Consider the following 12,206-nt stretch of genomic DNA (forward strand, 5'->3'; position numbering starts at 1 on the left):
ACAACTGAATTTTTAAACTTACAAATGGGGCAAATGGCCACACACTTACGAATTTTTCGACATCCGAACGGAAACTGCGGCGGTTTTAGATAAGTTTTTTCGACTTACGAATTTTTCCATTTCCAATGCATTCCTATGGGAAATTGTGTTTCCAATGGCGCTTTTCGACTTACGAATTTTTCAACCTACGAAGGTGCTTTCGGAACAGATTAAATTCGTAAGTCAAGGCACCACTGTAAGTGTGTGTGTGTGTGTGTGTGTTTAAAGAACTTTTGAAATAAAGTATCAAAGCACCATCTTTAGTTCCCATCAACTAAATATAAGACCTGGAATTTACTAATAACGGGGCAATATTTACCTAACAAGTCCGGTCAGTGGAAGCCCTGTCCAAGGACTTCCACTTATGCAACAGGGCTTTCCCTCCCCCCTCCCCTCCCCCCAGTTTACCCCCCAGAATTGGCTCTGGAGATCAGGAGATCCCCTGGAACAGCTTGCGGGTGGAGGAAAAGAGGATGGTTCCATCTGGCAAGCTGAAATGCATGCACTCACAGAACAATCAGAAGACACTGAATTTTCCCTGTGGAGTAACCAGACAAACTAAAATTGCTGGTATTCACATATCAAGCTGCTAAGGAACAGATCACTAGAGAATGTATGTGATGTTTTTATGAGGTGGGGCAGGGAATAAGGTCCAGTTGCTGGGCCCAATCCAGAGCTCCTCCACCCTCGTGGGGCAGAAATTAGCAATAATAATAATAATAAATCACTTTCCTGTTCTGCAGATGGATTCTGGTTCAAAGAGCAGGCATTAGGTGCTCTGTTTTATGTGCCAAAGAGTAGGCTAAAAATATTAAATAATAGTAACTACAACCACAGCAATAATGGTAAATGTTTAAAGTATTGCTTCTTGACCAGGCATGGCAGCAGCAAGTGCTGTCCAGCCAGCAAGGCACTGCCCACCAGGTGGGGCCTCTGATTGGCCCGTTTGAAGCTAATATTCAAGCTAGCAAGAAGTCCTACCCTGTGATCTTGCAGGCTGGGGAAATTCCAAAACTGCCAGCAAGCACGTGTGATCTGGCTGCCAGGGTTGCCAGTGGAAAGCGAGGGGCTGCAACCATCGCCCACCTGGGAAAGGGGTGAACGGCCATTCTAAAAACAAAATATTTTAGTTTTATCCTGTTCCTTTGTCATAGTCAGACCGTGCTTCAGCCAAGCTGACGCAACCTTAGCTTTCTCTGAAACTTTTCCCTTATTCTGGTCATCTTCCGGTTATGCAACTGACCCTCCAGCTGAGTCAGCAGTTGAACCCCTATATATTGTGAGCTACTTATCAAGTTACATTACTAGAAGACTGAATGGAAAGGGGGTGCTCTTTCTTATCCTTTCTAGCTTGTATTTGGCCTTTTTTGGAAAATGTGTGGGTGTGTTTATTTTATGTTAAGTTTCAAGTTAAGAGATGAGTTATGCTATTCCCTGAAATAAGTCTCAAGGGAAACATCTAATTGGCAGCTTTTTTGTAATATGTGACTCATTCACTTTTCCTATACTTTAATATACTTGGTTATTTTAAACTCATTTCAAATGAAATATTAATACTACTTCTTCTGAGAAGCCTCACACCTTTCATTTACTTTATTGAACTAACCGTTCTGTGACCCAAAATTTTAAAATATAATCACTCTGATACAGGTTATTGAATTTTGTGCTGCCACAAAATCTACAAATGTGCTGGAGTGGGAGAAAGTATTTTAATGACACATATGATTGCCAAGTGAGCTCACATCCAGTCACAGGAGGAGATAATTCTAAGAGATGTTGCAATGGGAAATACATGCCAGTAAATTGATTTCCAAAAAGTAAAATGCATTGTTTGTGCAAAAGGTGGAAGTTGAATAAAGAAACTTGACGAAAACTATTTGGGAGGGAAATGGAGTTATCCCTGAAAAGAGTTCAAGTAAATACCCCTTTAGTATCTACACTCAGGTCTGCATACAATCCAAAAGCACAGGTTGCATTTAGTTTTACTACCATTTGTCTCTGTGTACAGACCAAACTTATAGAACTTGGGTTTTAAGAATTCTTAATATGATATTGGAGTATCATTTATTACACAACAAGTGCTTTTGGATTTAGCTTTAATGGTGGACCAGTTTCCTCCACCCTTTCCCCTCTGGCATTTGTTCACTACTCCTTACAAATGCTGTTGGCTTCCCTGTGGCTACATGGACATCAATATCTGCTCTTGTCAGTCAGAATCTGTGTCAGTCAACTGACAGTGTCAGGGCTCAGGTGAGAGGAGTACAATTCATTTTTTTTAATATAAAAAAACAACTTTTCTCAGCATGGTGAGACTTCACATTGCAAACATATCTGAATTCTTATCCGTTCTTGTATATTTCAACACTTTTCGTATATTTCTATTCTGCCAGCTCTCATAGCAGTCTGTTTTAATTTCCGCATTATTTAGGCGTTTCACAGAATTTGGCAAAGTGGAAATCATGTGTCTATGAATGAATAATATGGACATTTTAAGATTTAGAAAGACTAATGTATGTGTTGGATCTACCCTGACTTTTGACATTTGAGGTGTGTATTTTTAGAACCCACCTTAGGTTTTTTTATTGTAAGTTATTTTAAACTGTTTTTAGCATTGTGTTTTGATGTTGTAACCTGCCCTGGGACCTTAGGTTGAAGTGCAGAAATCAGCAAAGAACATCTCCTTGCTCCCTTCCGCAAAACTCCATTGAGCACTACTCCATTGACCTCAACCCTATGTGTTTTATCCCATAATGTGTCCTGCCCCAATCACTGGTTTATTGAAACTGAATCAGTTTCTCTGTGGGAATCTAATACAGGACCAGCATTTGTGTTGCCTGTTTGAAGAGTCTCTCCATGGAGATGCTGCTCCAGGGCCTTGCTTGCTGGGAGTGATGAGAGTTGTAGTCTAAAACATCTGGAGGCCTTAGGTTACAGAAGGCTAGTCTAGACACTGTGGGCACGATGCAGCCAGTGTTAAGGGCATACCCTCCAACACTTCTCTGATGAAAATAGAGACGTCCCATTCCATAATGATAATTTTACTATTTATACACCACACATTCAACTGGGTTGCCCCAGTCACTCTGGGCAGCTTCCAACATTTATAAAAACATAATAAAACGTTATTTATTTTTTTAAAAAACATTCCCTATACAGGATTGCCTTCAGATGGCTCAGTGGTAGAATAACTCCATACCCTCCAACATTTCTCCATTGAAAATAGGGACATCCTAAGGATCAAATCAGAAACTGGGATGGCTTCTCTAAATCAGGGACATCCCTGGAAAATTGGGACACTTGGAGGGTCTGTAAGCGCCTTTAAGTTTCACTGATTTCCACAGAAATCGGGCATATAGATTTAACTCTCTCCCATTGAATTCAATGAGACCAATGCTTAGCTTTGCCTGGATGGTGCCCTGTGGCTAGGGATCTGATTCCTTTATTCAGGTTGCCAGGGCAGTGTGTTGAGAAAATACACAACTGACAGCAAACATGGGCTAAAAATACAGATGAAGGTATGTCAAGTCATTTTTAAATTCGAGCCCTTTCTCACAATAGTAATATGCAGTCATATATGTATTCAGGACTACACAACTTGGCGCTGGGGGGGGGGGACTTGGCATATAAAATTCCACACCTGTTTTAGCCTAAGTCCCAATTTTCTGTAGTAGCAATAATGGGAAATGACTACAAAATGCTCCGAACACCTCCACTGGGCATCAATAAAGCCCTGGTATGCTATAAAATCCTTCCCACATTACAAGTGACCCCTGTGGGAGTGGACAAGAGTCATACGGTAGGATGCAGCCATCAGTCACCATGAGATTAACACAGCAACCAATTCACATGGTGCTTTCTGCATTATTATTTTTCATTATGGCACACATAGCATGGGGATAATGATGCCTATTAATGTTGGTAAAATGTGCATAGCTGAAATAACCAAAGTGCAAACTATTATTGTTGATATATGAGCTCTTACAGGAGCTGCGCCCAGATTCAGAGAATTCAAAACGTGAGCCACAAATGAGAGCGAAGACTATTCCACCTAGTCTTTTGCTCTGAGTCATGTAATGAGTTACCTGTAACAATAGAAAAGTAACAATAATGGGTGGTAATGTGGAATTTGGAATGGCTTGAATCCCTTTGTGTTGCGTTGCTACCTTTTCTCCAAGTAGATGCATTGGTGAGAATTTGTAAAGGTGCTTATGGTATTAGGTCTTTCTGAGCACTGCTCATTAAAAACAAGGATCAGCATTAGTTTGAAAGGCTGCCGGTGTCAGACCTGGAGCACTTGTTTAAAAAAGCTGCTCCCCTCACAAAGACATAGGCAAGACCAAAGCAGGGATTTTGATTCTGTCGTTTCTTTTCCCCTTCTGCCTTGAGCTATTTTATTTGTCTATCTAGCCCCCGCCCCCAACCCTCTAGGCTCTCTTTTGCAGAGTTGATATGAATACAATATTTTTGTGGCAGGCAGGGCAATGGTATACTTTCAATATCGGGGACTTGTTTTCTATCAAATCTTGCTGGCTACACCTAATACATGGGTCCAGTGCCATTGACGGCATTGAAGGAGACTTTTACTTTGAAACTGCACTGAAGCAGCAACTGAAGTGAGGGAACATATTTAAGTGACAGATCGAAAATGGCTCAGGTCAATGAGTAATGCTAACTCAAAAAAGAAAAAGAAAAATCAAAGAGAGCTTTGTTAAATGTAAAAAAACCAAAAACCAAAATCAACAGACAAGTGTTGTGACAAACCGTGGTAAAGAATTGCTATTGCCTTCTGCCTTGTGCATGTTTGTCTCTGCACATGGAGAAGACAAGAATACTGGGGTGGTGGAGAGGGCAGAGAAACACAGGGACTGTCTGAAAAGAGTTTCAAACCATCTAGAATTTTTATAAAGTGACTGTGGGTGAGAAAGCTTCAACTTTAATGTACAGGGACTGATAACTGGATGAAGCTCTGTGCCCTTTTACTCTTGAGAACGTTGATGTCCCAACTTCTCAGCTCTGGAGTGCAGAAAGAAAAACATAGTGTTATGATTTCTGAACAGGGAGAGGGAAATTGAGGCCCTTCTAACCCTTGGATCCAGCAAGCGTTAAAATGTAAGCTAGGCTAGCTTCCTGATGAGGCGATCACCTGGGTGATGGGCAATTCAGAGAGCAAAGGATTAAGGGGCTCCCATGCATGATGGCATGCTCTGGTCCATGGGGTCACGTAGAGTCAGACATGACTAAACGACTAAACAACAAAAACAAAAACATGCATGATGGCAAATGGGTGGGGCCCTAAAGGAAAAGCAGTAAGCTAGAGAGCATCAGGGCATGATGTTTGATTTCTGTTTGAATCCAAGGCTGCAGCTATAGGAGAAACAAGACCATTGTGGGGTGTTAATGCTGTCAATCCCTCCATTGTAGGCTCATCAGGTTGTATATATGTGTAAATAAACCATATATCATAAAGATACCACAGACTCTGCTGTGCCTCATTTCCAAAAAGAAACACAAACACTGGAGCCCCTAGAGATTGCACCACTTGGAGCTTGAGGTGGCATGCACCAATACTTTCTTCGTTGCTCTTCTCAGAGATCCTCCAACCTCTGAGAAATTACATAAGATGGAATTTGCAAAGTAAATAAAGAACAGGATACTTTCAATACCAAAGTATATGGTTTCAGAAATTTAGGAGTGGTCAATTAAGTGTCATTTTAATTTTGATCATAACTGCCATCATCAGAGAGGCAAAATGAGAGCTCAGTGCAATAATCCAAAAGTATGACATACAAATATAAGAGGTGCTGAGGGATCAGTGAAAAACTTGGTAGTTCTTCCTTCCTTTACCATTGCAGTCATTTTCCAATTCGTGGAAGGCATCCTTCCGAAATGGAGAGCATTCTGCACTCAGGAAGGCTCCCCAAATTAGAACCCTGCTTTTCTTTGCTTGCTTTCATTGTCTGCTGCATTGTCTCTCACTCACTCACTCACTCTCATCCTTATGAATGCACATCCTTTTAGTCCTCTTCCCTACCCCAGCTTGCTACCTCTGGGTGGGTAGATGCTGTAGGTGTGCCAGCACCCCTGCTAATGAGCAGTCACATTGCTGTATCCATCCATGTTTCTTGCGGTTGGAGCAAAGCAAATATGTTTCCTTCTTCTGAGCTTCTAGTTAACTCCTGTATTGCTGTAAAGCACATGAGGGCACTATTTGTCTAACCAGCAATTTCACTTGCTTGTAACCTCTCTAAGTTAATTCCACCCCTAAAAGCTGAGCCATTTTATAGTTTCTCTCTCCCAACATGTTGAGGCAAGATGTCAGCTATTTTTCTCCTTCATCTCTACAGACCCTTTAAATAGTTGTTGCATAAATAAAGCATTTGAACTCCATAAATTAAGCATTTGAACTCCATAAATTGTAAGAGATTATTTTAATCCAATTCACCCAAGCTGCAAGCTCTTCTACCACTTCTCTTTAGTTTTTCTCCTGTCCTAACCCTTTCCCCACCCTAAGCTTGCTGGTATTTGTAAAGTAGGGATACGGGTGGTGCTGTGGTCTAAAGCACTGAGCCTCTTGGGCTTGCTAATCAGTAGGTAGGTGGTTCGAATCCCTGCAATGGGGTGAGCTCCCGTTGCTCGGTCCCAGCTCCTGCTAACCTAGCAGTTCGAAAGCATGCCAAAAAGTGCAAGTAGATAAATAGGTACCGCTCCGGCGGGAAGGTAAATGGCATTTCCATGTGCTGCTCTGGTTTCGCCAGAAGCGGCTTAGTTATGCTGGCCACATGACCTGGAAAAATTGTCTGTGGACAAACGCTGGCTCCTTTTCGTCTGTAAAGCAAGATGAGCGCCGCAACCCCAGAGTCGTCTGTGACTGGACTTAATTGTCCTTTACCTTTACCTTTATGGAGAAAGATGCAAATGCAGTAGAGGGTGAGAACTCCAGCTCTGCTCCATCCCAGTCTAAATGTATATTGATAGAAAATGTCTAGGGAACATGCCCCAGGTAGAGGCACACTGTTCTAGTAGTTTGAGGGCAGATTTGGAACTTGGACAGAACCTTCAAAGAATGGAATATCTGGGAGAAAAGAGGACTCCTGGTCACCTCACTAAGGTGAGACTGGCATAGTGAGCAAAACAGAAGGGTAGCTGCAAGAACAGAACTGCAGTAACTCTGGTGTTCATAGACTTTTGGTAGAGAGATGTTTTTTGGCTAAAGATGCAGCAATGTGGAAGTGGTAAGTAAGAAAAGAGTATGAAAATGCCTTGCATAGTAAAGAGTTCATGTTTGCTTGAGATGAGTTATCTTTATTTTGACAGCTTATATATCACTAAATTACAATCCTTGCTAACTCAATACAATGCAAATAAAAACAGTGAAATCAGAATTTGGAGGGGGGATCTGCTCCAAATTTACACAGCCTTGACAATGAACTAGACAGAAGCAGGGCACAGAGTATGAACCACATGATAATCCTTTTCTCATCTGCACCAGAAGGGGAACTGCCACATCAGACAGTGGGTGATTAACTGTGCCATCCTAACCATGCCTACTCAGAAGTAAGATATATTGAATTCGGTGGCACTTACTCACAGGAAAGTAGGGTTAGGATTGCAGCCTAATTTGTAGGTTTCTAGAGAACAGTCCAGTGTGGAAGGAGAGGAAGTGACAGAAATCATTTCACCCAGGAACAAACATACTTTAGGACAGGCATCCCCAAACTTTGGCCCTCCAGATGTTTTGGACTACAGTTCCCATCATCCCTGACCACTGGTCCTCTTGGCTAGGGATCATGTGAGTTGTAGGCCAAAACATCTGGAGGGCCGCAGTTTGGGGATGCCTGCTTTAGGAGTTGTCAGGAAGGAATCCATGATTTTAGATAGGTTTGGAGCTTCAAGGAAATCCATGGTAAATGATCACCTAATTCTAATTAGAAGCGCAGTATCTCTCAACAAACTCAATAATGCAATTATTTCCCAAACTTTTCTGTACAGTCTGCAGCTGAACAAGATTTATCCGCATATATCTATAGTTGTTTACATTAGAGTTTTCATTGTTCATGGGCTCAAATATCCCATTGATAGAAATCTGCTCTCTCCCCTGCCCCACAGATGTATGGGAGAAAAGGAGAAAGGACTGAATTTGTATCTATTATTTATTCATGCATTTTGTTCCCTAACGTTCCATGTGTGGAATCTGCCTCCCTGCTTGCTGACAGGTGCTTTGCTTCTATTCCCAACATCAGTTAATTAACTTCTGAATCAGCCAAGCAAGTCATCAATTGGGCTCACCTGGAACTGGTGGGGGACTCAAGACTTTCAGAGATTTTTGTTGCTTTCCTGCTTTCTATTTACAACTTGGCAACTGGAAAGTTTTTTCGAAAAGTGGGTCAACTTGCAGGTGATGTCCATGTTATTTTGCCTCTCTCTTTTGCATGTGTATCTATGCTTCATTGTTCGTCTATTCACAAAACATGTTCTTATAAACCGGTGGGTGTGGGTGTATAAAATGTTGTGACACCCCTTCTCTTGCTGGCAAAAGACAGGCAGTTTATAGAGGCAGATTATTCATTGTAATCATTTGCTAACCATTTTTGGTCATTGACTGTGAATGGTCTGACTAAAACTCTTACTGTTTTGTTAGACTGCCTTGAACCTGATATCTGTGCACTTTTCTTCCCACCCTCCCCTGGCAATGGCTTCATAGACATTGCACTTTGCTTCATGTTGTTTAAAATGTCACTGATAAGACTACTTGAAACTCCGATATGGCTTTAAAATACTAAAATACACTGCGGTAGCATGCAGCAACATTGGAGCTATGGAAGTTCAATCTGTGATTAATGAGGGCTGAGCTCGTGACTTGTCTTCACTCTTCTGGTTTCTTTAGATTGATTGTCCATGTTGTTATTTAGCATCTGACAGAGCATGGAGGAATATTAGGCATGAAACATTAATCAGGAAATTGTGCATTGCTTCCACAATTAATGTGCAACTGGACTTTGCTTTGTAATATTGAATTGGCTCTTAACGTGCAAATTATTGAGGGAAATTACCTCATTTTTCAGAGGCCACTTGATGGATTGAAGTTTCATGCAGAATGTTCCTTCTAATTTTAAATCTCGCAATGATTGGCTTTCCTTGCTCATAAAAATCCCAGTTTTCTTTGTCATACATCAAGCAGCTAGGTTCGAAGCACTGCAAAAATCTAACATGCAAAGTTCATTATTTCCAGCTCTTTTAAGCTTAAGTAGAGTTGGCAATGAATTAGAAGAGAAGTGTCTCTTGACTAAATATAAAAACAGAACAAAATCTTCATTTGGAACTGTGTATGGCAGGGAGGGCTTGCAGGATATCTTTGGGCTTTTATTACTGGAACCCTGAGTTCTGCTAACTAAAATCAGCTGTAAAATATGTGGATTTGTACTTAAATAATTCTGAGCCTAGAATCTTTTGAGTACCAAAACTTAACAGAGCTCTCATTCCTCCCACAAAAGAACTTATGGTTACACCCCCTTCTCCCCTGTTTTCTTCATTTCAGTAGTATATTTGAGGGAGATGGGTGTTCATTTTGTTGTTATTTGTGAATCAATTGAGAGAAATCTTTGCCTGAAATCACTCAGCCAAGCTACCAGATCTGGATCTGCCTCCTGCTCACAGCACATAAATGTGAATTTCTCCTTATGAAGCAGGGTTTTTGAATCAAGCTGATTTTACACAATTGGGTGAAAATAAAAGGAAAATCCTTACCTACCAGATGTAAAGTATGTTGGGGAGGGTAAACTGAGGTTTTAACAATACTGGGGGTAAGTGTTAGGCAGCCTACCTCCTTTTTTCCACCCATTTTAGCCTCATGTAGATGTTGTTTAAATAAATTTAAAAATCACAGGAAAAAAATGTAGTTTGACATCCCTTCCTGTCTTGTGGAATTAGTGCTCCTCGTGCGTGCCAGATTTTTGCAGCATCCACACAAACATTCCAATCGAAAGGTAATTCCATGCCTCCTCCAATTTAATATAGATTTGCTGTTTCTTCAGTGTTTGGGGTTGCATACCAGATTTTCTACAGAAATGATAAATCCAGATTGAATGGGGAAATAATATGGGATGGCATTTTGAAGAGGATGGTGTCATGCGGACACTGTGTGTGCATGAGCATAACCAAGGCAGTTAGCCAACTAACATGCCCTGACAGCAAAGGGCTTTTTGCTTGCACAATGAAATCCCTGCCTTCTCCTCCTACACATGTGCATGTCAACTGCCAAAACCTTATTTGGAGGGGGAACTCCAGAAGAGATTTAGGAGATATGGGGGGGGCAAGAGGGGGAGCCTTATTCTGCACAAATGAAACTATTCCCAAGTCTACAATAAACTGTGTGGAAGCCTAGTGGGCATTACTAAACCAATACTGGGCACTTCAAGCCCAAACATATTTATTTGGAAGTGGATTGCAGAGATCTTTAGTTTACTTCCAAGCAGGTGTGCTTGATATTAAGGGGGGGCACTGATTATGCAACCTCTTTTCATCCACCCCTCCTGCACTCTAACTCTAATGGATCTCAATGGCAGCCACTTCACTCCATCTTCATGATGTTTCGCTACCTGCTCATATTTGCTATTTATATCATCTTTCACTTCGTGATCTTTCACATAATGTAAAAGCCACTCCTGACAACATAGTAGAAACTTAGCACTCATTTTTGTGTCCGCTCTTTAAAGAAACAATCAGTTGGTTTGCTGTTGTCATTGGCATCCATCTGTCTCAGGAGACAATGGAGGAGTGTGCCTTCGGGGATGAAGTCAAACCATTGGGGAGTTACAGCGCCTGCTGTGGCTGTGAATGCCGATATGGGACTGCAATAAAAACATGTTTTATTGCAGCTGGGGCAGATGAGGGTGTCTGGTTATGCTGCTGCAGACACACCATGGTGTTTCTTCTCTCTTGCTCCTCCCAGTGGTCATTTCTGTGCCGGTCGCTGTTGTGGATACACAAGCTGACTATTTGTCTCCTGGAACTGCAGCCGTTTGTATGGGATTGGTCTTCTAGATAGCTCTGTTAGTTATAGCATGGTGCTGTTCATGCCAAGGTTGCAGGCTTGATCCCCATACAGGACAGCTGCATATTCCTGCATTGCAAGGGTGTTGAACTAGATGACCCGCTGGGACCCTTTCAACACTATGATTCTATGTTTCTAAGGATTCCCACAAGGTGGGAATGATGTTGCCAGCCATCATGTCTCATTTGCAGATGTCACATGAGTTTTGTACTTACAAAATTTAGGGCAGCAGCAGCATGGTGGTATGATGGTCAAAAAGCCACAGTTCTATAATATGACAAAGTACTGCAGTGCAATAGGAACATCATAAATCAGGTGAAAACACTAGCATTATAACCCATAAAACCAACACAGTAAACCCCACGTCAGAATGCAGTCTGTGTATGTAGTATGAACCTCACATTCAGGAACTAAACTATATGACAGTGGCTAAAAACACTCAGGGTATTCTCCACCAACGATGTTTTCTCATCTCAATTTTGCATGTAGCTGCAGTAGAGCAAGTATTTGCTATGATCCTGGCTATTCTCAATTGCAACACTGTAAAATAGCTTTCTCGTAAATGTCAAGCAATATAAAATTGAATGCTTATATTTAAATAGATTTTAACAGATAATAAAACTCTGAAGATTAAAATAGTTTCATTCACTGAGACAGACAATTTTGACACCAGCATGCAATTTATGTGTCACATTATGCAAAATACACTTTCAAACATACACAAAAATGAATCGTAAAAATAAAAGCACGAGCAGAGAAGTGTCTCTTAAAGTGAAGTTAGATATGCTACTTTTGAATCCTAGGTCAAGTAGAAAGTGGAAAACATAATAATAGGGTCCAAATATCCTATTTTTAAATATTGCATTGCAGGGATTTGGTTTGTTTGTCTTCCTGTGACACACAAATTTCAAGCATCATAGTCAAATTTTCTCCCATTTTCTAACATGGCTTTATTTTTTTTAAGTAAAAGTATTGGAGTGTTTTGACACTCAATTATGTCAAGCACAAGAGAAAATTGCTTTTCCATTTTCAGGTACCTATTTGGCACCTTATCATGGAATACCCATATGCATCACAGCTTACAATTGGCTGCCTAGCTCAAAGGTATGTATCATGT

Source organism: Zootoca vivipara, chromosome 2 (assembly GCF_965207765.1).
Source record: "Zootoca vivipara chromosome 2, rZooViv2.hap1.1, whole genome shotgun sequence".
In the NCBI taxonomy this organism is placed as follows: Eukaryota; Metazoa; Chordata; class Lepidosauria; order Squamata; family Lacertidae; genus Zootoca; species Zootoca vivipara.